Source organism: Podarcis filfolensis, assembly GCF_964270895.1.
Source record: "Podarcis filfolensis genome assembly, chromosome: 7".
Classification (NCBI taxonomy): domain Eukaryota; kingdom Metazoa; phylum Chordata; class Lepidosauria; order Squamata; family Lacertidae; genus Podarcis; species Podarcis filfolensis.
The window spans coordinates 85,236,582-85,263,152 of NC_139603.1; the positions used below are offsets into that span (position 1 = coordinate 85,236,582).

The 26,571-nt window shown below is 46.4% G+C and overlaps 1 protein-coding gene across 4 annotated transcripts in view; it reads right to left on the minus strand.

Moving 5' to 3' along the window:
• SLC45A4 (solute carrier family 45 member 4) overlaps positions 1-26,155 on the minus strand; it is a 110,077-nt gene extending 83,922 nt beyond the window's left edge. For 2 of the 4 annotated variants that reach the window (XM_083622016.1, XM_083622012.1), the window contains exons 1-2: positions 26,021-26,155; positions 5,426-5,486 (exon numbers count right to left, since the gene is read on the minus strand). The gene's annotated coding sequence lies outside the window, so the exon portion shown is untranslated. Of the gene's footprint in view, positions 1-3,256; positions 3,433-5,425; positions 5,487-26,020 lie in introns of those variants that run through there. The other 2 variants (XM_083622015.1, XM_083622011.1) reach the window with 1 other exon arrangement.
• Between the last annotated feature and the right edge of the window lie 416 nt (positions 26,156-26,571).

A 26,571-nucleotide genomic window follows, 5' to 3' on the forward strand; every position in this document is an offset into this window, starting at 1 on the left:
TTGTTCTTGCACCCCAAACCCTTCCCCCTTTGCCAAAAGTCACTGCAACCTTCCCTGTGATTCTTTCCCACCCTGTATTCTGCCCTCGAAGTTTGTTCTGACAGTTGCCGACTCAAGCACTACAAGGAGCAAAGTTCCTCCCTCGTTTCACTCTCCTTTCCAGGATCGACACATTTATTTACTTCTCGCTTCTTCCCTTTTCTCCCTGTTGCACATCCTGCTTTAGAAAGAAACTCCTTGCCTCAAACCCCAAGACCTTTGCTCACACTTAACTCATCCTGCCTCCTCAACCTGACCTTGCAGAGATAAGAATCTCCTCTCTCTCAAGTTCTCTTACAGCCCCTTCAGCACCTGGTTTTTCTAGGGTCGGTTTTCTCACCCCTTGCATGCACCACACACAGATCCCAACATGTGATCTCTTCTCCTCTTCTCTTACCTTATCAGACAGCCCTATGATCTCCACGCACCCCCGGTTATCTCCTCCCATCAACCAACACACTTGGACACGCAACAAACTATTTGCTTCTGCAGTTATTTCTCACTCGCCCGCTGGGATTCTGCTCACCTTTTTGAACTCCCTTGAAGAACATCTCAAGAATAGTTCAAAAAATGTGTCTTCCCTCTTTTCCACAAGCTGTCTTCTTGCATCCGCAACCAAACCCAATTCTCTCCCTTGTCCCCAAACCCTGCCTCTCAAACTCACCTGCCCCCTTTCTGCCTTATCCTCCTCTCCAACAACACCCCAGCCTTTCTTCTTCTGAACCCCATTTGCTAGGGTCCCTCTCTTGAATCTGCTGTTCAAAGAATTGCAGGGCTGGAAAGGACCCCGAGGGTCATCTAGCCCAACCCCCTACTTGTATCTTTCACTTCCAAGTCAATGTACACACCCCAGGCTTCCTCTGCCCTGTGTTGGCAGACCAACTCTGCGTTACAAAGATGGCTCCAAACACGAAGGCTGGCAACATCAACCCCGCTGTGTGGGAATCTCTTACAGACAACCTCAGTGCAGAGAGTCAGGCTGTGCAGCCACAGCAGTGACCAGCGGAGGAATGACCGCTGGGAGGAGCGCAGAAAGAAGGAACGCCGTGGTGCATCTGCAGCAGCACAACCAGACGCCTTTGTCTGCCCCAACTGCAACAAAACATGTCCCTCCAGTATCAGTTTCTACAGCCACAACAGGATCTGTAACTCACCAAAGGCACAATCCTCCAGCAACAAGAATCCCTCAGTCACACAACAGCCTCTGCATTCCTCCAACTCCCACCCCGGCGCCCAGAGACACACACACCCTACTCAAATACACACACCTTTCCATAAGAATGCCCCCTCCCCAGCCATGAAATCCTCTTTCAAGGCAAATCCCCTAAGACACTCCTTTGCGTGTTTCCTTTTGGGTCCCTTCCTCCACCACTCTCTTTCTCAAGGAGTTCTGATCCCTAAGCCCACCCTGATGTTGGCTTGGCTCCCTGAATTGCTCCTCTGGTCCGACAGATATATATTTTAGAAAACCACAAATCAGGCAGCCTTTAGATTAACTGGTTTGTGGCAGAGAATGAATGGTAAATCCACACAGGGTTATGGAGCTGTCAGCCACCATTAAGGCACCAAAAAAGACACCAAAAAATTCTTCCCACTCCTTCTTTTTCCTCCTTATGTTTACATGCCACTTTTCCCCCAAGGTGACATAAATGTGGTTCTTAGGATGGCTCCCATCCAGTGAATAACCAGGGATCAGCAAACTTTTTCAGCAGGGGGCCGGTCCACTGTCCCTTAGACCTTGTGGGGGACCGGACTATACTTTTTTTGGGGGGGGGGAGAGAACGAATTCCTATGCCCCACAATTAACCCAGAGATGCATTTTAAATAAAAGCACGCATTCTACTCATGTAAAAAACACGCTGCTGGTCGCTCTTAGGCTCTTAGGCCTTGCTTGTGGGTTCCCTACAACCACCGGACCAAGATCGAAAACAAAAGATTTTAGCACTACATTTATATCCCACCTTTTCTCCAAAGAGCTCAAGGTTGCATCCCTTTCCCCAATTTATTCCTCACAGCAACCCTGTGAGGTAGGTAAAGGCTGGGAAGGTAGTGACGGACCCAAAGTTACAGAGTGAGATACATCAACTGAGTGGGGATTTGAACCCTGGTCTCCCAGACCAAACACTTTAACCACTAACCCCATCAACTTGCAAGGCTAGAATACACAGCGAAGACAAATCCTAAAGATTGCTTTATTTTTTTCAAAATGTAGCCAAGCACATATTTGAATAAATGTGTTCTCAGGAGTTTAGATTACCTCTGCATAGAACCTACAAGTTCAGAATCACTCTGCCCTTGATATTCTGGTATTCTTTAGCCATTTTACCTACAACAGCTGAGTAAAACCTCCAGGGGCAGAGGCACTGTACCTCCAAATGCCACCTGTTTCAGGGTGGGGCATTCAGCAGCAGGGAAAGCTGTAAAACCTTATAAGACTGCTATGGGGGGGCAAACAACACAGAAGACTGCTGTAGCTGGACCACTCCGATGTGCAGGTGTGTGTCAGGGACGTGGGACAAAAGCGTTGTGTGGATGGTGCATCTCAAGAAAACACCCCACCCCAGGCAGTCTGTTCCGACGTGCAGGTGAGTGTCAGGGACACGGACAGAAGAGTCATGTGGATGGCGTGCCATTGCCATCCCTGCCTCCGGGAAACCCCCCACTCCAAACCACCTGCCCCTACACACAGATGCATGTTATTGTCACGGGTCAGAAGGGCCGTGTGGACGGCGCGCCTGTGCTCTCCCTCCCTCACAAACACTTCCTACCCCTCCTGGTGGCCCGTTCCGACGTGCAGGTGCGTGTCAGGGTCGCGGGTCAGAAGGGCTGTATGGATGGTGCGCCTGCGCTCTCCCTCCCTCACAAACACCTCCTACCCCTCCTGGTGGCCCGTTCCGACGTGCAGGTGCGTGTCAGGGTCGCGGGTCAGAAGGGCCGTGTGGACCGCGCTCTTCCGCAATCCCTCCCGCAAGAACACCTCGTACCCCTCCCGGCAGCCTGTTCCGACGTGCAGGTGCGTGTCAGGGTCGCGGGTCAGAAGGGCCGTTTGGACCGCTCTCCTCCGCTCTCCCTCCCTCACGAACACCTCCTACCCCTCCCGGCGCCCCGTTCCGACGTGCCGATGCGTGTCAGGGGTCGCGGGTCAGAAGGGTCGTGTGGACCGCGCGCCTCCCCCCCCCCCCCCGCCGCCCGCGGCCCTCCCCTCCGCGGCCGGTACCTGCTCCTGCCGGAGCGCGCTGCTCTGCCGGGGCCCGGCTGCTCCCCCTCGCAGGGGCGGGCTGCTTGCTGCGCCGGGCTGCTCCGCAGGGGCCGGGTCCTGTCCGGTCACGGTCCGGGGTCGGGGTCGCGGGCGGGTCGGCCGGGCGTCGGGCTCTGTCACGGCGACCGGGCAGCGGGCTCCGAAGCGGGCGGCGGGCGGCGCAGGCGGGCGCTTTATACCCTCGGCTCCTCGGAAACCGTCTCCGCGCAACGCTTCCGCTTCCGCCCCTCCCTCGCGCCCGCCCGCCTCATGAATATGCAAATAGGGGCGAGCGGGGGGGGGGCGCCTGAGGAGCGAAGGGCGAGAGAAAGAGGGAGGGGAGGCGGCCAGCCAATGAGGGGGAGGGCAGGGGCTCTCCCCGCAGCGCGCCGATTGGCTACGCTCGCAAGGAAATAGAACGCGCGCACCGCGAAGGTGGGAGAACCTGCAGAGCGCAGTGACGCTGCAGCATCCCATTAGCAAAGCCTGGGCAAAAGGTTGGGGGGCTGCTGGAAGGGCGCCCGCTAGGAATCAGAGGGAGGGAGAGGGGCACGGGAAGAGTTAAAGGCGGGGGCGAGTGGCAGGAATCGCAAAGCACCTTGCGGGGGCAGGGAAGGCTCTTCGGGGGATGCAAAGGCAAGCGCTGCATGCGCGCGCCGGGGGAGACTTAGAATGGGGTGCATTCTGTCCTGGGCAAAAGGTGCGGGGACGGATCCCCGGCATTGCACGTTTTGCGTGTGCAGATAGGCACCGGCTCATTTGCATCCGGTGCGTGCGCGCGCTCAAAAACAAGCCCAGTGGTGCATAACTCCCAAGCAGCCTCAGAATGCTGATTATTCTTCCCTAAAGTTAAGCTGGCTTTAAAAATAACAAACGCCCTTCTCTAAAGCCCTTCTGCACATGATGGATGGTGGAAACGAAATCCTACACATGTCTGCACTTGCCTGGCTTGGAACTGATCCGCCTAGAATGGATTCTAGCAGGTGCCTTTCATATGGCAAAGGTTTATTTGTTCATTCTCCGTAGGGGCAACCAAACTCTTCTCCCAAGGAACTCAGATCTGCATACGCAAAGTAATGCCAACAGCCCCATGAGGTAGGCATAGCTGAGAGGGACCCTGCTGTACCCAAGGAATCTGGAATTGGGTACAATGTAGTCAATGTAGGTTAAACCACTGAGCCTAGGACTTGCCAATCAGAAGGTCGGCGGTTCGAATCCCCGTGCCGGGGTGAGCTCCCGTTGCTTGGTCCCTGCTCTTGCCAACCTAGTAGTTCGAAAGCACGAAGTGCAGGTAGATAAATAGGTACCGCTCCTGCGGGAAGGTAAACAACATTTCCATGCGCTGCTCTGGTTCGCCAGAAGCGGCTTAGTCATGCTGGCCACATGACCCGGAAGCTGTATGCCGGCTCCCTCGGCCAATAAAGTGAGATGAGCGCCGCAACCCCAGAGTCGGTCACGACTGGACCTCATGGTCAGGGGTCCCTTTACCTTTAGTCAACAACACCATAGTGGGGAATCCTGGAAAATGGACTTTAAAAAAGAAAAGAAAAATACAGCTGCTGAAAACAGTGACAAGCAATTGACAATGAAATATAATTAAGCTACCAAGAAGAAAAGAAAAAGAGCCAATTAAAGTTAGTTGGAAAATAGCAAGAAGCAATCAGAAAAACATACCATCCATCAGATTCTCTGGAAACTACGGCTCCAATGAGTTTTAAGGAAGGTTATTCCACAAACAAGGTCGCAGCACAGAAAAGTCTAAAGTTACTGATTGGTGGAGGGATGCAGTACATTCTAGTGCAGCGGCTCCCAATTAGTACTGCGGACTCCCTGCTTTTCAGAAGCCAAGCCGTGGACCCTCTACTTTTGAAAATGATATCTCTGTGGTAGGTTTTGTTATGTGAACGGTGTCATTGTACCCTTCAACATGTCCCATTGCAAAGTCAGGTCACACAACTTCTGGGCCGTGCTCCTGCAAGAGTCCCGTGCCCACGTGAGAGCACGGCGCCCAAAATGGGATGTCCCAGACGGTGGCCACTTATGTGCCACAGGCCCCCTGGGTGGGTTACGGGGACCCCCTGTGGTCCATAGACTAATTAGGAACCACTGTGCACAACCAATCCCTGTGAGTTGCGATAAGGCTCTTACCTTGCTCAGATGTAATGCGCTGTAGCAAGTCTTGAGCTCACACGCCCCTCCTCCAGTGTGCCTGCAAGGAGAAGGTGAAACTTTCATTTTTTTTTTTTAATTAACTTCATCTTGCTGTGTTGTCTGAAGCTCAACAAACACCGCTCGGTTCTATGAATACTGAAAGCAAGTCCCCTGCAAACCATAGTTTATGACGCTGGCTTGTTCTCAGTAATCATTGATAAGGCTGACTGTAGTTTAGGATGTGGACAACACAGTAAACTTTGGTTCATCTAAAATGGGAACGCATGCTTTACAGAACCACCTGTTTCCGTGGGAGAAAATTCGAAAACTGTAGCTCCAAGCCACAGAGTTCACAATAATCAGTTGTCTCTCATTATCTTCAGTCTTGTGACTTTTCCAAGAAATGAGTTAACCAGTTTGGGCAGCCTCAAGGCAAAATCTTCAGCTAAGTGGTGGGCACCCAAATTAGCTGAGTAGTTAAAAATGCCACTAAGTTTTTGTTGCGGCTAAAATCTACCCACGGCTTTGAAAAACTCACTCTCTTTTTCTCTCTGGTCATAGCCTGAGTTAACCAATGAAGTATACAGATTTGCAATTTCATGCTATGCCCACAAGGATTTTGTGTCAGATCTTCTTTATATATTACCGGGATGGGCAGTTGTCAAACACCAAATAGAATTGTAGAGTTGGAAGGGACTCTGAGGGTCATCTAGTCCAACCCCAGGAATACAGGAAACTCAGATAATGCACCCATGGCACATGACCATCCAACCTCTGCTTAAAAACCTCCAGTGAAGGGGAGTCCACTACCTTCCAATAGAGTCCACAATATTCAACCAGCAAGGCAATGTTCTTCGGCCCTTGGTGATCCTACCAAATAATATTTTATTTATTTAAAAGCATTTCTAAACTGCTTAATGTTTCACATCTCTGAAGTGGTATGCAAAATACAAACATAAAAACAGTATAATAAAATTTGAGGGTTGAAAGTTCTGCTGAGAGTAGACCCATTGAAATTAACTGTGTTTTTATAGATGCTGGAAGCCGCCCAGAGTGGCTGGGGCACATAGATTACTACTACTACTATTACTACTGTGAGTGTAAGTCATGTCTATGAACTTCAGTTGGTCTACTCTTAGTAGGCCTGGTATTGGATACAACCCAGAGATGATAAGAAGAATCTACTAATAAAAAGAGTCAAATTTTAATGGTCAGGAAAAACCTGGTTAATCTTTACAAGATGTCCAGAGCAATTGTATTTATTTAAAAGCATCTTAATCCAGGTAGAGTTGAGAAGTTAGCTGGTTTTATTCACAGAGATGAAACATTTTAATGTCAATTTTCAGCAAACAGGTAAACAAAGCCACACATCTTAAAAAACTTGTTCCTGAAACTCCTGATAGCAGCACATCTGGAAATCTCACAAAACTGGAAGAGGTTGGAGAATCTATTTGTAGCCGATACTATAGAATGTGGCAGTTGGCGCTGAATGAAAAGCAAAGCGATTCAGAAAAGCAAGGGGTGAGAAAGACAAAAAAAGATTTACAGAGGTATGGTCCCCTTGCCTCCAGTTTGCCAACTTCAGACACAGATGGCAGAACCCCATCATCTCATATCTTATTCTGGTGTGCTGTGTCAGTAGCAGGAGTACTTAGAATGCATTTTCCGATAATGTGCTCCCTATAATATTTGTGACACTGTAGTGTTGTTAAATATGTGTTTATTGGTTGGAACACTTAATAAAAAAAATACCATTTAGGTATGTTGTGATAAACATTTCCTTGGAAGTTCCTTTGTGTGGCCTGAAAGGTGGATTTGAAATGCTTTACTTAATAAAGACAGGAGATTCACGAGAGCCGATTATTTCCCATAGTTCTTACCTAGTAAAGTCAGGACCAGAAGGCAAGCCCACTTTACACACCCCTAGCTTTCCTGCAGGAAGAAAAGGGAAAATTCCACTACTCCCTAAAGTAAATAGTCTGCCAGGGCACATTCTCTTGATCACAGGGGTTAATAAGTAATGAATCGAGTGTCTGGTGCTTTGGTGGCTATTGTCTGGCAAAACCAAGAATACCTGTGTCAAGGTGTGCTTTTGAGGCACCGTAAGAAAGGATACACAAAGCCAATGTCTTGTGCTAACTCGGAAACAGCTGTGTGTCAGGCTTGGGAATAGGGCACCAATGCAAGCTCCCAAGGCCTGCTCTTCCGTATTTTCAAGATCCACAGTACAGATCAACATTTGTGATGGCTGCTTTTTTCATATCTAATAAACAGCCAGAGACATAAGTACTCTGGGCAGCAGGGAAGACATCGAGTGGTCTGAATCAGGTTGTGTATCTGGAACATAGGAAGTGAAATATACTCGCAGTCGAGCGGTGCTGCGGTGCTGTGTGTGGCGGTCAGCTCAGTGGGATCCCACCTTCGTCGCCAGTGAAATAGAGTTGAGCGTGGATTTCATGCTCTTTATTCAGCTCATAGTAGTGAAGAGGAATGGAAGTTCCCCCAGAATGTCTCCTTTATATACATTATTTACACAATGGGCCCCACGTGATTGGCTCATTCTGGGATTCTCCTGTAGGCCAATCAGGTTGCGGATACACTTCCACCTGGAGCCGGATTGGGTGACTCCTGTGGACCAATCAGACCGCTGCATTCTGGATCCTATTCTAGGACCAATCAGACTACTGCATTCTGAATTCTATTGTTCTAGGACCAATCAGACTGCTGCATTTTGGATCCTATTCAACTCAGTACATAACAGGAAGTTTCCTTATAGTGGGAGAGACCATTGGCTTACCTTGCTCGATAATGTTTGCATTGACCTGTAGTGTTAACCTTGAAAATGCAGGAGAGAGACGTGAGATGGCCATCTCTGCAGCTAGAAAGCAAGGAACGGCCAGAGAGATTTTGAGCCGTGCCTTGTGAGTGTTTGCCCTAGGTTTCCAAGTTTCCTAAAACTGGTCCAGGAACACAAGGGTTTAAAGAGGTGAAGAGCTAACTATGGCATGTTTATTATTAGCAAAAGCATGGAGGGAGGAAACACACACACTTGCCATCTGGGAGATTCTGGAGAAAGTAAATGTGGAATATTAAGTTAATGAGGAAGATTACTAACTGATAAGCCTTTATGGAGAGGAAGGAGGAAATAGCTTTTTTAACATACCATTTCCAACAATCAATACATAACTTCTTATCTTATACAATATTTTAGACTTCCGGCAACAACTTCTGAAGATTTTCCGTTCTTTAGCACTTGTTCTGCATTTCGTAATTTCTCTATTACTTTTAATTATCATTAACGAATAGTTCTCTTCATAGTCTTTCTTGCAATATTTCAAATAGTCCTCCTTACAGAACTTCTTGCAGTCCTACTAGCGTAATCTGTTTATTACAGCTGCTTTTCAAATAGTTCAAATATTTACTCCAGTCTTCTAAGAATCTCTGATCCCGCAGATTTCAAATCCTTCCTGTTAATTTATCTAATGAACTAATTCTGTATGTTAGCCTTGTCTAATATGCTTTGGTTCAACTTTTTGAAAATAATAAAAGCACTTGAACCCTTTGCAGCTGAATTTGTTAGCCAACGCCAATGAAATGCACTGGGTGGCTATAGAAGAGGATTAGACAAATTCATGGAGGGCAAAGCGTTTGATGGTTCCTGGTTGTGATGGCTGTGTAACCTTCCTCCACTGTTGGAGCCAGAAATACCCCTGAATTCCATTCCAGTGGTTGGGATTTGCAAGTGGGTAGAGATCTGTTGCTCCCAAGACCTCCTTGCAGGCTTCCCAGAGGCATCCGTGGGCCACTGTGAGAACAGGACGGTGGACTGGATGGGCCTTTGCCTGGTCCAGTAGAGTGTCTTCTTATGCTCTTATGCTCTGTGCTTGGTAGAATGATGTGAAAGTCTTGTCCACCATGTTTCATCACATTCAGTCACAAAATGTTGAAAACGTGACCCTTAAAAACCCATGAAGCTGCCTTATATCAGGTCAGAACCACCGTCCTTGTTAGGATATAGTTCCGTTCCACCTTCAAAGGGTACAGGCATGATGTTTGTGTGTCACATGCCTGTTCCAGCACTTGCTAGGAACTTCTGTTTGTATATAGCCTTTATTTTACTGCTGTTTTGCTGGACACGAAGGGAAGCAGACATGTTTTCCTTTGTTCCGTGGGTGGTGCTGTGGGTTAAATCACAGAGCCTAGGACTTGCCGATCAGAAGGTTGGCGGTTCGAATCTCCGCGACAGGGTGAGCTCCCGTTGCTCGGTCCCTGCTCCTGCCAACCTAGCAGTTTGAAAGCACGTTAAAGTGCAAGTAGATAAATAGGTCCTGCTCCAGCGGGAAGATAAACGGCGTTTCCGTGCGCTGCTCTGGTTCTCCAGAAGCGGCTTAGTCATGCTGGCCACATGACCCAGAAGCTGTACGCCGGCTCCCTCAGCCAATAAAGTGAGATGAGCGCCACAACCCCAGAGTCGGCCACGACTGGACCTAATGGTCAGGGGTCCTTTTACCTTTACCTCCAGTGTTTTAGCCAGCCCCCACCCCTAAGATGCCAAGGGTTCCTGTGATCTTGACCCTTGTGACTGAAGGATGGCAGTGTTATTCTATGCTTAATAACCTCTCCAATAAGCAACCAGGCACAGAGTTTCTTACATGCCATCAGAACAAAAGTGACAATGATTAACCCATCAGTTAAGCATGACTGTAGCTAAACTGGGGTGTATATTTATGATTTGTTTTATCTGATTGGAAGCCAAAGTGTGGCTTTCGGCTGGGTTAATCTACAATGAGAACAGGCCATCCAGCAATTTGTGCTCAAGCTAGCTAGACTGGGGAAAACATGCATCAAGAAGCACAAGTTGGGCTGGTTTGAAGGCACATGGAGACTCCAACATTACTGAAGGTCAGCAGGTTTGTTGTTGTTGTTGTTGTTTAGTTGTTTAGTCGTGTCCGGCTCTTTGTGACCCCATGGACCAGAGCATGCCAGGCACTTCTGTCTTCCACTGCCTCCCACAGTTTGGTCAAACTCATGCTGGTAGCTTCGAGAACACTGTCCAACCATCTCGTCCTCTGTTGTCCCCTTCTCCTTGTGCCCTCCATCTTTCCCAACATCAGGGTCTTTTCCAGGGAGTCTTCTCTTCTCATGAGGTGGCCAAAGTATTGGAGCCTCAGCTTCAGGATCTGTCCTTCCAGTGAGCACTCAGGGCTGATTTCCTTCAGAATGGATAGGTTTGATCTTCTTGCAGTCCATGGGACTCTCAACAGTCTCCTCCAGCACCATAATTCAAAAGTATCCATTCTTTGGCAATCAGCCTTCTTTATGGTCCAGCTCTCACTTCCATACATCACTACTGGGAAAACCATAGCTTTAACTATACGGACCTTTGTTGGCAAGGTGATGTCTCTGCTTTTTAAGATGCTGTCTAGGTTTGTCATTGCTTTTCTCCCAAGAAGCAGGTGTCTCCCAAGAAGCAGATTTGGGGTAGGCCAATGGCTGTAGAGGAAGCCACCAGAAGGTTACGTACACGACCTTGATTTTGACTAGGCATCCAGCCTACCCCCTCTCCCAACTCATGACAATATGGAGCTAAATGGGCCAGTGGTTTGAGCTGGTGCAAGGCACCCTCTGTGTAAAAGCATATTTGGAAGGATATAAGGTTTTGAAAGACCCCTGGACTTACTTTCAAGCTATTGTTTTTGTCTCTCAGAAAAAGCAACCGAGTTCATCACCAGACTGCGAATGCTTCCCACATACATCTGCCAGTACATTCCTGACATTGGGACAAGCTTTGGTGGTAAGGGGGTGGAGGAGGAAAGGAAGAAAGGAGATGGTGGAAAGGAAAAGAAGTATTTGTTCCCAGAAGGTGGGACAGGGGAGATGTAATCTCAGAACGACAATGTCCAGTGTTCTGTAGGAAAGGGGTACAGGCGTTGAACCAAGGCTGGATCTAGACACATCAAAAAAAGCTTTTCAGAAAAAAAACGTGTTGTAAACCTCAAAGTGGGAAATCACGTTGGCGAAAGACAGGATTCCACAGGGCCATCTAGTGTCACAGCATTATAACGTATACAGTGGAACTTTGGGTTACGTTACCCTCAGGTAATGTAAACTTCGGGTTGTGAAAGCGGCAAACCCAGAAGTGTTTCGCCGCTCATGCATGCGCGGAAGCATTCTACCGCCGCTCGCGCATGCACAGAAGTGGTCTACGGTTGTGAAAACTTCGGGATACGGCCGGACCTCTGGAACGGATCCCGTCTGCAACCGGAAGTACCACTGTATATAAAACACTTTTTCTTTAATAATGTAGCTGAGTCCCAAATTTAAGTCCTTCAGTTGTCCTTAATTTATTGAGCAGGGATGATGGCTTGTGCTTCCTAACACACACTCACTATCCCTACGCTACTCTTCCATTTCACAACTTCGTCAATGGCTTTGTTGGTTGAGGATGTGCATTCTGAAAGCATCCTAAGACAAAATCCACACCTCATTAAACAAGCGCGGATCTCTCTTCAGTGTCCCTTATCGTTGTAAGCTGGTATTGCGCAGTACCGGCCACCTCCCTTTATAGTATTGTTGTTTTTCAGATTACTGTAATGCTTAATGTGTTTATTTCTCTGAGACTCTTCATTGCAAAGGACAATGCCAGGAATGCGGAACTGTCAGCTTTTGTGCTCGGTCGATATTAGAACACACTTCTGTCTTTGCATATATTCAATCCTTAAAAAAAAGTATTGGCTTAAGGTCCGAAAGATACAATAGGAGGAAATTTGCATGCATCTCAAGGAGTCAGTGTTGGCAGGTGAGAATGACTCCACAGCTATTTTTCCTGGCCTGTTCTCTTCTTCCCGAGATGGCAATGTTGCAGGAGTGATAACCGCTTGCCGCTGGCCCAGGCTGGCTGTTTTCTCCCAATAGATCACAAGCAGTGATGTTGGGAAGAACCCAACTGAGGAGGCAGAGAGGCAGTTGGCTGAGCCCAGGAACTCTAATAAGGACTCAGCCTTTAATAGGGTCAGAATACGTCTGGAATTTCCCAGACATACCCAGAATATTGTAGTCGGAAGCAGTGTCCGAGCAGAAATTGGGAAAATGGCAGAATCCAGATGTATGGCAAGCCATGTCTTTTTGGGGCGATTTGGCCCAAAAAAACCTCAACGACTTTTGCCAAAACTAAAAAAAATAACAACAACATTGTCACTTATTGAAATACGGCAACCCTACTTTAGAGGGACAACCTGAAGAATCGACAGGTAAGAAGATGGGGCAGGATTGCAACAGAGCGGGTGTGGCAAGAGCTATGCCTACATGACAAGTTATACAGTGGCCGGAGTCCAGCAGGGGATTAAGCCTGCAGGAAGTGAAAGGATATGAAAGAAGGATTTATATCTAGATGTTAGGATAGAGATGATAAAGAAAACAGGAAAACAGGAAGACACAATGAGAGATAAAGGAGGTGCTGTGGGATTGGTGGAAGTCAATGTCTTGTTGTTTTAGTGTTTATAATATTAACATGTAAGATATGGATTTTTTGTTGTTGTTGCTTTCTTTAGTTTTCGAATGTTGATTTTTGTGTGTTGTGTATTTATATATATATATATATATATATATCGTGTTGTTGTTGTGTGAAAAATACTAATAAAATTTATTTTATTTTTTTAAAAAAGCCTACAGGATCTCCATGGATTTCGGCCGTAGGCCTGTGCACCTAAATGCACTCTGCTTTGTAGCTAGTAAAGAACCTGCTAATGTGATGTTGGAAACTAGAGGTGGAAGGGTTCAAAACAATTCTGATGTAGAGAGGTGGGTGAGTTCAAGGCATTTTTTTAAAAAGTTGAAGCTTCATCACAGTGCATAGCTTCTTTAACATTTCAAGACAAATAAAAGAGAATACTTATCCAACCAACATATGTGGAACTCACTCCCCCATGAGGCAGGCATAGATGGCTCTAAATGAGGATTCGGTATATGTACCATATATGTAAAGCAAATTGCTTCCCTCAAGGAATCCTGGGAATTTACCCATGACAATTCTCAGCACCCTCAACAACCTACAAATCCCAGGATTCTTGGTGTGTGTGTGTGTGTGCTTGAAATGGGCTTTATCTGTATATAGCCATTGCCGGACTTCAGCTCCCATCATTCCCAGCCAACATGGCCATTGGAAAGGGATGATGGGACTTGGAGTCCAGCAGCTACATTGGCAATACAGTGGTACCTCGGGTTACATACACTTCAGGTTAGATACGCTTCAGGTTACAGACTCCGCTAACCCAGAAATAGTTCTTCAGGTTAAGAACTTTGCTTCAGGATAAGAACAGAAATCGTGCTCCAGCGGTGCGGCGGCAGCAGGAGGCCCCATTAGCTAAAGTGGTGCTTCAGGTTAAGAACAGTTTCAGGTTAAGAACGGACCTCCAGAACGAATTAAGTACTTAACCCGAGGCACCACTGTACAGTGGTACCTCTAGTTGCGAATGGGATCCATTCCAGAGGCCCGTTTGCAACATGAAAAGAGCGCAACCTGAAGTGCCGTATCTGCGCAGGTGCGCAGCGCGATTTGGCGCTCATGCGCAAAGCGCAATTTAGCGCTTCTGCGCATGTGCGAGCAGCGAAACCCAGAAGTAACCCTTTCCGGTACAGTGGTACCTCAAGTTAAGTACTTAATTCGTTCCGGAGGTCCGTACGTAACCTGAAACTGTTCTTAACCTGAAGCACCACTTTAGCTAATGGGGCCTCCTGCTGCCGCTGCACCGCCGGAGCACGATTTCTGTTCTCATCCTGAAGCAAAGTTCTTAACCTTAAGCACTATTTCTGGGCTAGCGGAGTTTGTAATCTGAAGCGTATGTAACCTGAAGCGTATGTAACCTGAGGTACCACTGTACTTCTGGGGCACTGCGGGACGTAATCTGAAAGAACGTAACATGAAGCAAACGTAACATGAGGTATGACTGTATGGGATATCGTTCTTCAACTGGAGGCCATGACAGAGTCACACCTCAGCTTAAGAGCCAAAGCTTTTGTGGTGCTATTTCTAAGTGAGAAAGTAGGAGCAAAGGGGGCATATACAAGGTGGACATTTACTCGATAAAATAAAATAAAAATAACAGTGGGTCCTATTTTGCAGGTGGATTTGAAATACGCTGTCGCTGACTGCTCTAAAAGGAAGAGAAGATGAGTTTCAAGTCGGGCCTGTGGTAATTAGATTACAAATTGCCTGGCCTCTTTTGGAGGGATTGAGTTACACAAAGTCAGAAAAACAGGGCAATGGGGAGAAGAAAAAGAGCTAGCAAAGTGCAGCAGAAGCATTTCACAAATACTGTTGTCGTATGTCTAGATTAAAGGGACGCAGGTTGCGCTGTGGGTTAAACCACAGTGCCTAGGACTTGCCGATCAGAAGGTTGGCAGTTTGAATCCCCGGCACGGGGTGATCTCCCGTTGCTCGGTCCCTGCTCCTACCAACCTAGCAGTTCGAAAGCACGTCAAAGTGCAAGTAGATAAATAGGTACCACTTCGGCGGGAAGGTAAACGGCGATTCCGTGCGCTGCTCTGGTTCACCAGAAGTGGCTTAGTCATGCTGGCCACATGACCTGGAAGCTGTACACCAGCTCCCTCGGCCAATAAAGCAAGATGAGCGCCGCAACCCCAGAGTCGGCCATGACTGGACCTAACGGTCAGGGGTCCCTTTACCTTTACCTTACGTCTAGATTTTCCTGGGCATTACTGGGATTTCAAAGGCAAGAATTGGTGTCCGGGGGGAATTTCAGCGCTTTGTCCTGGATCTTAGACAAGTCAATTTGGCATTTTTTTTTTTTTAAAAGCTCAACAATTTTGGGTGTTTCCTAAAAGAAGCTCATCAACTTTCGGGGTGTCCTGGTTCTTTTTTACTCTTTGAAATATGGCAGCCCTATTCAAAAAACAGTTGCAAAGAAGCGAATTTGTAAGCAGGGAAGCCCAGCCAGATGGGCGGGGTACAAATAATATATTATTATTATTATTATTATTATTATTATTATTATTATTATTATTATTATTAATTTGGGCTCCTGACCAGATTCCCAGGGACCCTCCAGGCAGGCTGGTGTTTTGTTTTTAAAAAATAATCTTGCAGGTGTATGGATGCAATAACAGTGCATTTCCATCTGGAAGAGCACTCTCGTGCCGCAGCTCAACAAAATAGAGGCACCCCATTTGAACATCTGTGGTGTAAGAAGTTATGGGATTTCAGCAGAAAGATACGGAACATGCAATGATGGGAAACAAGACAGCTTGACTGCCCTGAGCCTGGGTGTAGCCAGGATTTTTGTTTTTTTGGGGGGGCAGAACCTCATGTTTTTAAAATATTTTTTATATCCCCCCCCCAGTTTAAATGCTTTATTGAAATTCATAGATAACATACACAGTATACCAAGATGAAAACAATTGTGTATTGATAATCTTATATATGTTTACAAAAAATTAAATTAAAATTAAATTTATACAATCTCTTTTTGCTAACATAGAATAGACTTCCTTTCGTTTCCCCATGCGTATAACCTTTCTGGTGATGGATGTGCTTATCATTATTACCTTACTCTTTATGTATTTTCTAATACCTTCCTACAACAATTCGTACCTTTTTGCTTGTTTCTTAGCAGTTCGGTTAGACAAGGGTTATTCAAACGCTGCCATAGATATTGTTCCACTGTTGTTATTCTGTAGATATCTCTTGAACACACCCCATTTTTGAATAAATGATTACCTCAGATTTTTATTGATTTGGGGGACAGCTGCCCCCCTGCCCCCTTGGCTACGCCTATGCCCTGAAATGGCAGGAACGAATAGTATGGAAAGTGGAATCATGTACAACTGCCTCATCAAACTCAGTTTGGTCAGAACTGAGTATACACATCCATTTCAAAAGTTGAAATAGAAATATTAAACAATGAATGTAAAATAATGTCTAAAATGTATAAAATACTGTTGGAATGGCATTTGAAAGATGAGGAAGTGAAATCGGTAATGATACACTGGGCAAAAGACTTCGGATGTAATATACAGCTTAAAGAATGGGAAAGGTTGTGGAATGAAAGGATAAAATTATAGCCTGTAATGCTTTGAAAGAGAATATGATGAAAATGATGTATAGATGGTATATTACACCAGTGAAATTAGCTAAAATGTATAAGACAAATAATAAATGTTGGAAATGTAAAGTAAAAAAAGGAACATTTTATCATATGTGGTGGGAATGTAAGAAAGTAAAGAACTTCTGGGAAATGATACATAATGAGATGAAAAAGATGTTGAAATATACATTCTTTAAAAAACCAGAAGCATTTTTACTTGGTATTATAGGCCAAGACATTAATAGACAAGATGTCAAACTGTTCTTATATGGAACAACAGTGGCAAGAATATTGTTAGCCCAGAAATGGAAGCAAGAAGAAATTCTGACGAAAGAAGAATGGCAGATGAAATTAATGGACTATGCAGAATTGGACAAAATGACAGGAAGGATTCGAAACCTGTGAGACCAGAGATTTACAGAAGATTGGAAGAAGTATATGAATTATTTGAAGAGCGACTGGAATCAACAAATTACGCTAGTAGGACTACAAGAAGTTTTGTAAGGAGAAATATACAAAGTGTTACAAAGTAGAAAAAGATAGAGATATTGGTTATGAGTTTTAAATGTAACAGGGAAAATAAGAAATGCATACTAAGAGATTAGATTGGAAAATTTTCAGATAGGACTGATGGAAGTAAAAAAGAATGAATAAGATGTAAAAGTATGTTTAATCACTGTTGAAAATGGTATGTATAAAAAATTTATATGTGTGTGTGTGTGTGTGTGTGTGTGTGTGTGTATATAAAGTATACACATCCATAGTTAGCATGAAAACATTACTTCTGGAAAACGAGGCACCATAGCTGACAGAGGGCCGCGAAAATTTGTATTCTGTGCTTTTTAGAACCGTCTACCCATGCACGATCTGAAATCAAAGGGGTGCATTGGTTGCCAGAAGCAAAATATATTGGCATTATTTACAGCTCTCCTAACCCCCTATAAGGTGGAATTTAAAGTGGTAAAGCTGTATTTTTATTTTGTGCAGGAAGCACCTCCCCATTGTCATATACTGGCCAGCACGTTCCTGCACTTACCCTTGAATGCAATAAAAATTCCTTCTTATGATTGCTGTTGGCCAAAGGGTCAGATAAGTTGCAATCCATCACCCGTTAAGTTGGGAACTCCCTTGTCTTTTGAATAGAAAGTGAAGCGAAAAGGAAACTCGCCATTTCCTATATCATCCTTCTGGGGATCCTGCACGTGTCGGCAAAAGCCACTTAAGACAACATTTTCGTTGGAAGGCGGAAGGAAATGAAGCTGTGAACAAGCAAACAACACTCCCTCTCATGAGCTGAGCGAGGTAGATATCTCCAAATCTTTATGGAACAGAGGCTGCTGTTTGTTCAAAGCTACTTTCGCTCATCAAATTCCCTTCAAATGTTTTGGACTACAACTCCCATCAGCCTCTGCAAGCCCTAGGTTGGCAGGAGATGCTTTAAAACATGGGTAAGCAAACTAAGGCCTGGGGGCTGGATCTGGCCCAATCGCCTCCTAAATCCGGCCCGCGGATGGTCCAGGAATCAGCGTGTTTTTACATGAGTACAGTGGTACTTCGGGTTACATATGCTTCAGGTTGCATACGCTTCAGGTTACAGACTCCACTAACCCAGAAATAGTACCTTGGGTTAAAAACTTTGCTTCAGGATGAGAACAGAAATCGTGCTCTGGCGGCACAGCGGCAGCGGGAGGCCCCATTAGCTAAAGCGGTGCTTCAGGTTAAGAACAGTTTCAGGTTAAGAACGGACCTCCAGAACGAATTAAGTACTTAACCCAAGGTACCATTGTAGAATGTGTGCTTTTATTTAAAACGCATCTCTGGGTTATTTGTGGGGCATAGGAATTCGTTCATATTTCCCCCCCCCAAAAAATAGTCCAGCCCCCCACAGGTCTGAGGGACAGTGGACCGGCCCGCTGCTGAAAAAGTTTGCTGACCCCTGCTTTAAAAGAATGTAAATCCTGCTTCTAACCTGCTAAAATATATTCCTCCCTGCTCCAGAGTTCTTTGGGGACCTCCAGAAAGTATTTTGTGTGGGGGGGAGGGCAGGATCTGAGCTCATACCAGAACTTTAGGTTTCCGCAGTTAGGTGGATTTATAGTGCATTGTCACCCTTACACAACAAATTCACTTTTTTAAAAAAAGAGGGGAAAGCCTGGACTTTTTGCAGTTTGGAAAGTGACAGTGGAATGTTTTAAAAAATGCAGGACAAATGGATGGTTGGGGGAAAGACATGTAAATACTTTGCAAAAAAATTCAGGGTTGAACCAGTGTTGTCATATAGGTATCCTGTCCACAAATCAGAATGAATGATAAGGACCAGGCATAGTCTAACTACAGCATAAGCTCTGTGCAAGCAAATCAGGACGAATGCTCAATAAACAGGTCACCCGGAGAAGCCAGTCGTTGTAGCCCACCTTGGTAAAACTAATACTCTTGCCACAAATCCCATGCTTGTGGGAATTTTACTATCCTCCATGCTCTGACTGCAGAGTATACACGACTAAAGAACAGTGATGTCAAGCACTGGAAGGCAAAAATTGTGGATGGGGGAATCTGCCATTATTATTTTTTGTTTCTCTCGGTTTCTCATTTTTTCCATTCTTAAATTCAGTTCGCCTCATTGCAATTTGAAGAAGTCCACATGGCAATTTATATGCATTTATCCTATGGTTTTTCCGGTAGTGATGTATGGAAGTGAGAGCTGGACCATAAAGAAGGCTGATCGCCAAAGAATTGATGCTTTTGAATTATGGTGCTGGAGGAGACTCTTGAGAGTCCCATGGACTGCAAAAAGATCAAACGTATCCATTCTTAAGGAAATCAGCCCTGAGTGCTCACTGGAAGGACAGATCCTGAAGCTGAGGCTCCAAGACTTTGGCCACCTCATGAGAAGAGAAGACTCCCTGGAAAAGACCCTGATGTTGGGAAAGATGGCGGGCACAAGGAGAAGGGGACGACAGAGGACGAGATGGTTGGACAGTGTTCTTGAAGCTACCAGCATGAGTTTGACCAAACTGCGGGAGGCAGTGGAAGACAGGAGTGCCTGGCGTGCTCTGGTCCATGGGGTCACGAAGAGTCAGTCACGACTAAACAGCATCAGCAAAGAAACACACATAGCATACAACTTCGCTTAGTATAAACACCCCTCACCCCAGGGGCGAACGAAGGGGGGGCAGAGTTGGTGGGCCACCCTGGGCACCACTCGGGGGGTGACTAGATGGCCTGCTGCCCCCCCAGCTCTAGAGTGGCCGATGGCACATGCTCAGTTAGTATGGGCACCACTCGCACGGTGACTGTATGGGATGCCGTGCATGCGCAGTCTGTACGGATGTTTCGCGTGCATCACCGGGCGGTTTGGCCCACCCCTCGACGTCCCGCCCCGGGTGCTGGAGAGGGTTCCTCCGCCACTGCCTCCCCCTTATAGAATGCATTTTTGTACATTATTCCCCCCGACAAGCGAATCTTTGCATGCATTCTTTGGTCAGAGAAAATTGGAGATGGTGCGAATTTAAGTGAAGCTGGGACACTTATGTTCAAAGGCAAGCTGAGTGCATTTCTCCGCCATCCCTGGCGAAAGCCATGCTTTGTACGAGCCGGTTTTCTCATTTTGCTAAAAAGCAATCAATTTTGGAAGCCTCGTTACACGGCTTCTTTGCAGAACCATCTCTGGAGGCTCCCAGGAGATGAGTGACAGGCCCATGGCTCCAGCAATGAGCTACAGTGGCATGAAAGGCCATAAACTATTCAGCAGGCCTGCAGTTCCCCTGCTCTCAATGGGCCCCGAGCCCTCTCTGGAAGTGTCTTGCTTTTTCCATCCCATCGGAGCAGTCCTCATGGGAAGGGACTAGCTGCTGAAGGGGAGTTAGAGAAGCTATTTTAAGGCCCAGAAAAGGGAGAGGGAGAAGGCGGAAAGGCTTTGCAAAAGCTATTATTCATCTGTCAGAAGGCCTCATGTTCGTGACCACAGTGAAATATCATGCAATAATTACATTCAAGGTTAGTGGTTTGGCAGCGGGTGATGCCGTTCTGGCTTTGTACAGAGGACAGCGAAGGTGTCTTCTATCGGATCGACTTCTGCACGCTGTAGAGCGGCCGAGGGCACGCGCACAGTTAGTATGGGCGCCGCTCGTGTGGCATCTGTATGGGCTGCCGCTCTCATGCACCATCCATACTGGCGTATGTATGGACTGCCACGTGCACCGTCCGTGTGAGCGTTCCTACGGGCTGCTGCGCGAGCGCAATCAATATTGGTTGCCGCGCATGCGCAGTCCGTACGGACATCTGCATGCGCCACTGGGTGGTTCGCGCTGCCCCTTGGCATCCCGCCCCAAGTGCGGGATTCCACCAGTGGTCCACCACTGTCTGCATACTCATTTAGGCTTTAGAGTTACAGTGGTACCTCAGGTTAAGTACCATATTTTTCGCTCTATAAGACGCACCAGACCACAAGACACACCTAGTTTTTGGAGGAGGAAAACAAGAAAAAAAAATATTCTGAATCTCAGAAGGCAGAACAGCAGGAACAGCTTGCAATCGCTCCATGAGACGCACACACATTTCCCCTTACTTTTTAGGAGGGAAAAAGTGAGTCTTATAGAGCAAAAAATACGGTACTTAATTCGTTCCGGAGGTCTGGTTCTTAACCTGAAACTGTTCTTTACCCGAAGCACCACTTTAGCTAATGGGGCCTCCCACTGCTGCTGCGCCGCCAGAACACAATTTCTGTTCTCATCCTGAAGCAAAGTGCTTAACCTGAAGCACTATTTCTGGGTTAACAGAGTCTGTAACCTGAAGCGTATGTAACCTGAAGCGTATGTAACCCGAGGTACCACTGTACACAGAAAGCTTCATCGAGAATTACTTGCTCTCCTCTTTACTTAAATCTCCCTTTGTGTAGATATTTTCAAAAGGGTTACATGACAAATCTGAAGAATCATGAACTGTGCAGGCTCTTTTATGCTAGCCAGATTTAATATGTTTCCCTCGATGATAGTAGGAGGAAGATATTTAGCTCTCCCAGAAGCAGAGCGTCTCTGCAAATGTGGTAGGCAGGAACCTGATACGTTGGAGCGTATTTTCTTTTCTTGTGATTTTAGCATTCATGCCAGAAGACAATTGTTAGAGGCCTTACAACCTAACAGGCTCGATTCTATGCCACCAACGGTTCAGGACCTGCTCTCGGACAGGAATGATCAAATTACTTTGATAGCGGCTAAATTTTTGAGTGCTGTCCATGTGGAAAGACTGGGCCATTATAGAGAGATTTAGTGGTCCTTGATTGGTCAGTGATGTGGTAGTGTTAGACTGTATTATTTATGCAAATTGTTATGCCGAATTCATATTTTCCACAATCTGCATATGGTGTTTGTTTTAGAATGTGTGGTTGCTATGCCTAATAAAGGATTGATTGAATTACCACGGAAGTGATCAAAATGGATGGGTGCCTAGGATGACTATGAAAAAGGGTCAGGTGGGGTTGTGATATGATGCTGTTGAACATCCACACGAAATCGTTGAATCAGATTATCTGGGGATCCGGAGTGAGGTATCGCCAGCTTGCTGAGGGCACTGAGCTCCACCTCTCTTTTCCATCTAAGAAGCTGCGCAAGGCCTGCAATCAGTATTGGAATGGACTGGTGCCGACAAAGTGAAGCTCAGCCCAGAGAAGGTGGAGGTGCTGTGTGTGGTTTGGACACAGTGGTGCTATTTAACCTGGATGGGGTCACTTGCCCCTTCTTAAGGAACTCTTGTCTAGTGTTCTATTTCCTTTCTCACCAGCTTAGGCTGGTGAGCCTCAGGTAGCGCAATGGGTGAGTGCGTCTGGCTGTTGACCAGAAGGTTGGTGGTTCGAGCCTACCCAGGAGACCGCTGTGGACAAGATTTCTGCAAGGGTCCTTTCCAACTCTTAGATTCTATGATCTACTGTGATACTTACTGGACAGTCTGACCACAATTATTCACGCACTGGTAGAAAACAAGAGTTAGTGCAAAATACAGCAGCATTTTGCCAACAAAGGTCTGTATAGTTAAAGCTATGGTTTTCCCAGTAGTGATGAATGGAGGTGAGAGCTGGACCATAAAGAAGGCTGATCGCCGAAGAATTGATGCTTTTGAATTCTGGTGCTGGAGGAGACTCTTGAGAGTCCCATGGACTGCAAGAAGATCCAACCTCTCCATTCTGAAGGAAATCAGCCCTGAGTGCTCACTGGAAGGACAGATCCTGAAGCTGAGGCTCCAATACTTTGGCCACCTCTTGAGAAGAGAAGACTCCCTGGAAAAGACCCTGATGTTGGGAAAGATGGAGGGCCCAAGGAGAAGGGGACGACAGAGGACGAGATGGTTGGACGGTGTTCTCGAAGCTACCATCATGAGTTTGAACAAACTGTGGGAGGCAGTGGAAGACAGTGCCTGGCGTGCTCTGGTCCATGGGGCCACGAAGAGTCAGACATGACTAAACGACTAAACAACAACAACAGCAGCATAGTAATTGGGACCCAATGTGGAAGGAGAATGTTATGCAAATTCCAGAACAGCTATGCTGGCAGCAGGTCCATTTCTGGCTGTAATTCGAAGTCCTGATTTTAACCTGCAAAGTACCAACCGAGGATAGAGAAGAACCTATGGCCTTCCAGATGTTGTTGCACTCCAGCTGTTCCCACGAGGAATAGAGCATGAGACAGTCACCTCCCCCAAACTGCTGTCCATGGCTAAGGAGTTGCCACATCTCCACACAGCCCTCCTGGCAGGGAGCCTGATCCCTTCACAGCTGTATGACAGGGAGAAATTCAACAGAAATAACTTTTCCCAGCATGCTGTATCTTTGCCTGTTTTGCAGTGGTTTAAAGAACAGGAGTAAGGGACGCGGGTGGCGCTGTGGGTTAAACCACAGAGCCTAGGGCTTGCTGATCAGAAGGTCGGCGGTTCGAATCCCCGCGACGGGGTGAGCTCCCGTTGCTCGGTCCCTGCTCCTGCCAACCTAGCAGTTTGAAAGCACATCAAAATGCAAGTAGATAAATAGGTACCGCTCTGGCGGGAAGATAAACGGCGTTTCCGTGCGCTGCTCTGGTTCGCCAGAAACTGCTTAGTCATGCTGGCCACATGACCCGGAAGCTGTACGCCGGCTCCCTCGGCCAATAAAGCGAGATGAGTGCCTCAACCCCAGAGTCGGCCATGACTGGACCTAATGGTCAGGAGTCCCTTTACCTTTGCCTAAAGAACAGGAGCTTTGTGCAGCACAGGTGGACCCTAGTATACTCAGATCTGCAGATCTCTCTCTTCTCTCTTTGCTTATTTCCCCGTCCTGCAATTAATTCCAGCAATCCACACGGCAGGTGAATGCATCTTCCCATTCTTATGTAACTGCTCCGCTACACTGGTTACCATGGCAACAGTGAAAGCCCCATCAATGCATGTGTAAATCGACACACACTTAGCAACAAGAGGCTTCCATAAATGGAAAGCTAAACCCCTGTTTTATTCATGCTTTCTTATCAAGTATATTTGGAAAGCAGGCATTAAAATTAGCTAGGGAAGGAGGTTGCTCGAGACAAAAGCCGAGCCAGAACAATTTACTCTTTTTTGGGGGGGGGGAAGCAGTTTTTTCCAACAGTATTGAAAAACACATCCCTTTCCCAACTATTTTCCAGCACCGCTTCCGAATTCATTTGCTTTGCCCCTTCTCCTGCTTTCCTCACCTTCGTCGACTCTCAATGATGCACCACACAGCTCAGTTTTGCTGACTGTCGTGTTGGCATCTCATTCATTTTTCGATCCCTGGTTGCCCTATCTTTCCATTGACTTTTGCCCACAGGGACATCATCATGTAGCTCAGGGTAAGAAGCCTTTCAGTGGCGAGGGCCATGTTCCTTCTGGGAAGCCTTCCAGGGGCCACCAGGCACCATCAGGGCTGTCTTAAGCATATCCGGCGCCGTGGTGCAAAGCTCCCTCCAGTGCCCCACCCCCCGTTTCCCAAAGTTTTTAATAATAATAATAATAATAATAATAATAATAATAATAATAATAATAAATTTTATTTATACCCTGCCCTTCCCGGTTCAAAAACTGGGCTCAGGGCAGCTAACAACAAATTTAAAACACTTAAAACACTTAATTATAAAAGCAGCATAAAATACAGTATAAGAACATGAATAACAATAAAATTCAAAATTCAAAAATCAACTAGATAATCTCCAGGGCTAGCTGGTTGAATTGGTCCTACTTGGGCCAGTGAGGAGGCCATGGGAGAATTAGCTGTGGGGTCTCAGAGTGGGTGATCTTCATAAAAGGGGAGGGGGAAGGAAGAGAAGGGAAATAAAAGATCAGGCTGAATTCAAATTAAAGGCCAGGCGGAATAGCTCTGTCTTACGGCGGAAGGAGGTTAAATCCTGAAGGGCCCTGGTCTCATGGGACAGAGCATTCCACCAGGTCGGAGCCATCACTGAGAAGGCCCTGGCCCTGGTGGAGGATTGTCTGACTTCCTTAGGGCTCGGGACCTCTAAACTATGGTTATTCATGGACCTTAAGGTTACATCCCATATTTTGGCATTCCTTTCATGTTACAGGGAAGGAAGATGTGCAGCTTTGAGTGTAGGGATGGGCGAGTTGTAAGCTTCTCCCATTTTCTGTTTTTCCACTATCAAAATTCATCACAATTCTGCATTTCTTTTAAATTCCTCATGAAAATTCATCAGTATTTTAGCGGCGATTTCCCCCCCTAATACACATGTTTGCAAAGTGATTTGCCCCCAATTGAATACATTTTTGTATGTTAATTTCACTAATATACACATCTATATGCATCCTTTACCCCACATCACCTTGCCGACAAATGTCCGTATAGTGAAAGCTATGGTTTTCCCAGTAGTGATGTATGGAAGTGAGAGCTGGACCATAAAGAAGGCTGATCGCCGAAGAATTGATGCTTTTGAATTCTGGTGCTGGAGGAGACTCTTGAGAGTCCCATGGACTGCAAGAAGATCAAACCTCTCCATTCTGAAGGAAATCAGCCCTGAGTGCTCACTGGAAGGACAGATCCTGAAGTTGAGGCTCCAATACTTTGGAGGGCACAAAGGGAAGGGGACGACAGAGGACGAGATGGTTGGACGGTGTTCTCGAAGCTACCAGCATGAGTTTGACCAAACTGCGGGAGGCAGTGGAAGACAGGAGTGCCTAGCGTGCTCTGGTCCATGGGGTCACAAAGAGTCGGATACGACTAAACAACAACAACATACATTTTTGTACACATTGCTTAGCTGGAGAGCTGCATTGCAAAATTCAGAGAAGTGCGAATTTTGAAGGGCAGCTGCGTTTTAGTTCACATATTGTTTTAGGAACATGCAGATTAAGAAAATTCATCTTTAAATGCAAACTGAAACAAATTTCCTCCCTCTCGCTTCTTGAGTGGGAGCCATGTGGCTTCTGTAGCATCTAGGCCTGGCTTTACCTCTGAAATAAGTGACAAGAAGGCTCTCGTGATGGCAATGTAGCTCACCTAGTGCAGAAGAGGAGCCGAGAAACTCAATAGGCTGATCCCAAATGCGGTATCTCAAGGAAGGTCCAAAATCAGAGTTGATTTTCTAGCGGTTGGAAATTGGCCACCTTCTATTTGTGCACAGATATGCGCCGGGCTCTGTTGTTGGGCAACCTGGTTCTATGGCAACAGTTGCCAAGTGGTCCATGTCCAAGAACAATTCCAGGAGATTCAGGATTCCAGGCCTTCAGAGCTCTGAGACTAGACTCCCCATCAGTACCAATGGGGTCAAGCCAAGAGTAATAATATTTGCTGGCTCACACTGATGTGGGAAAAGAGCCACCTATTTCATTGCCCAAGTGAAAAACAGACTAAAATAAACAGAGTGCGGTGGGTGAGAAAATAGTCTCAAAATTACGCATAGCTCCACAAAGGAGGTACGTTGGAGTGTGTCTACATCAACTGCCAAATTAATTTGTGCCTTCGTGTCTGTGGTAGCTCTGATGGCCACAATGAAATGACTTCTCCTTTGGTCTCCTCAGCAGTCTCCAACGAAGACCCACCCAAGGCAT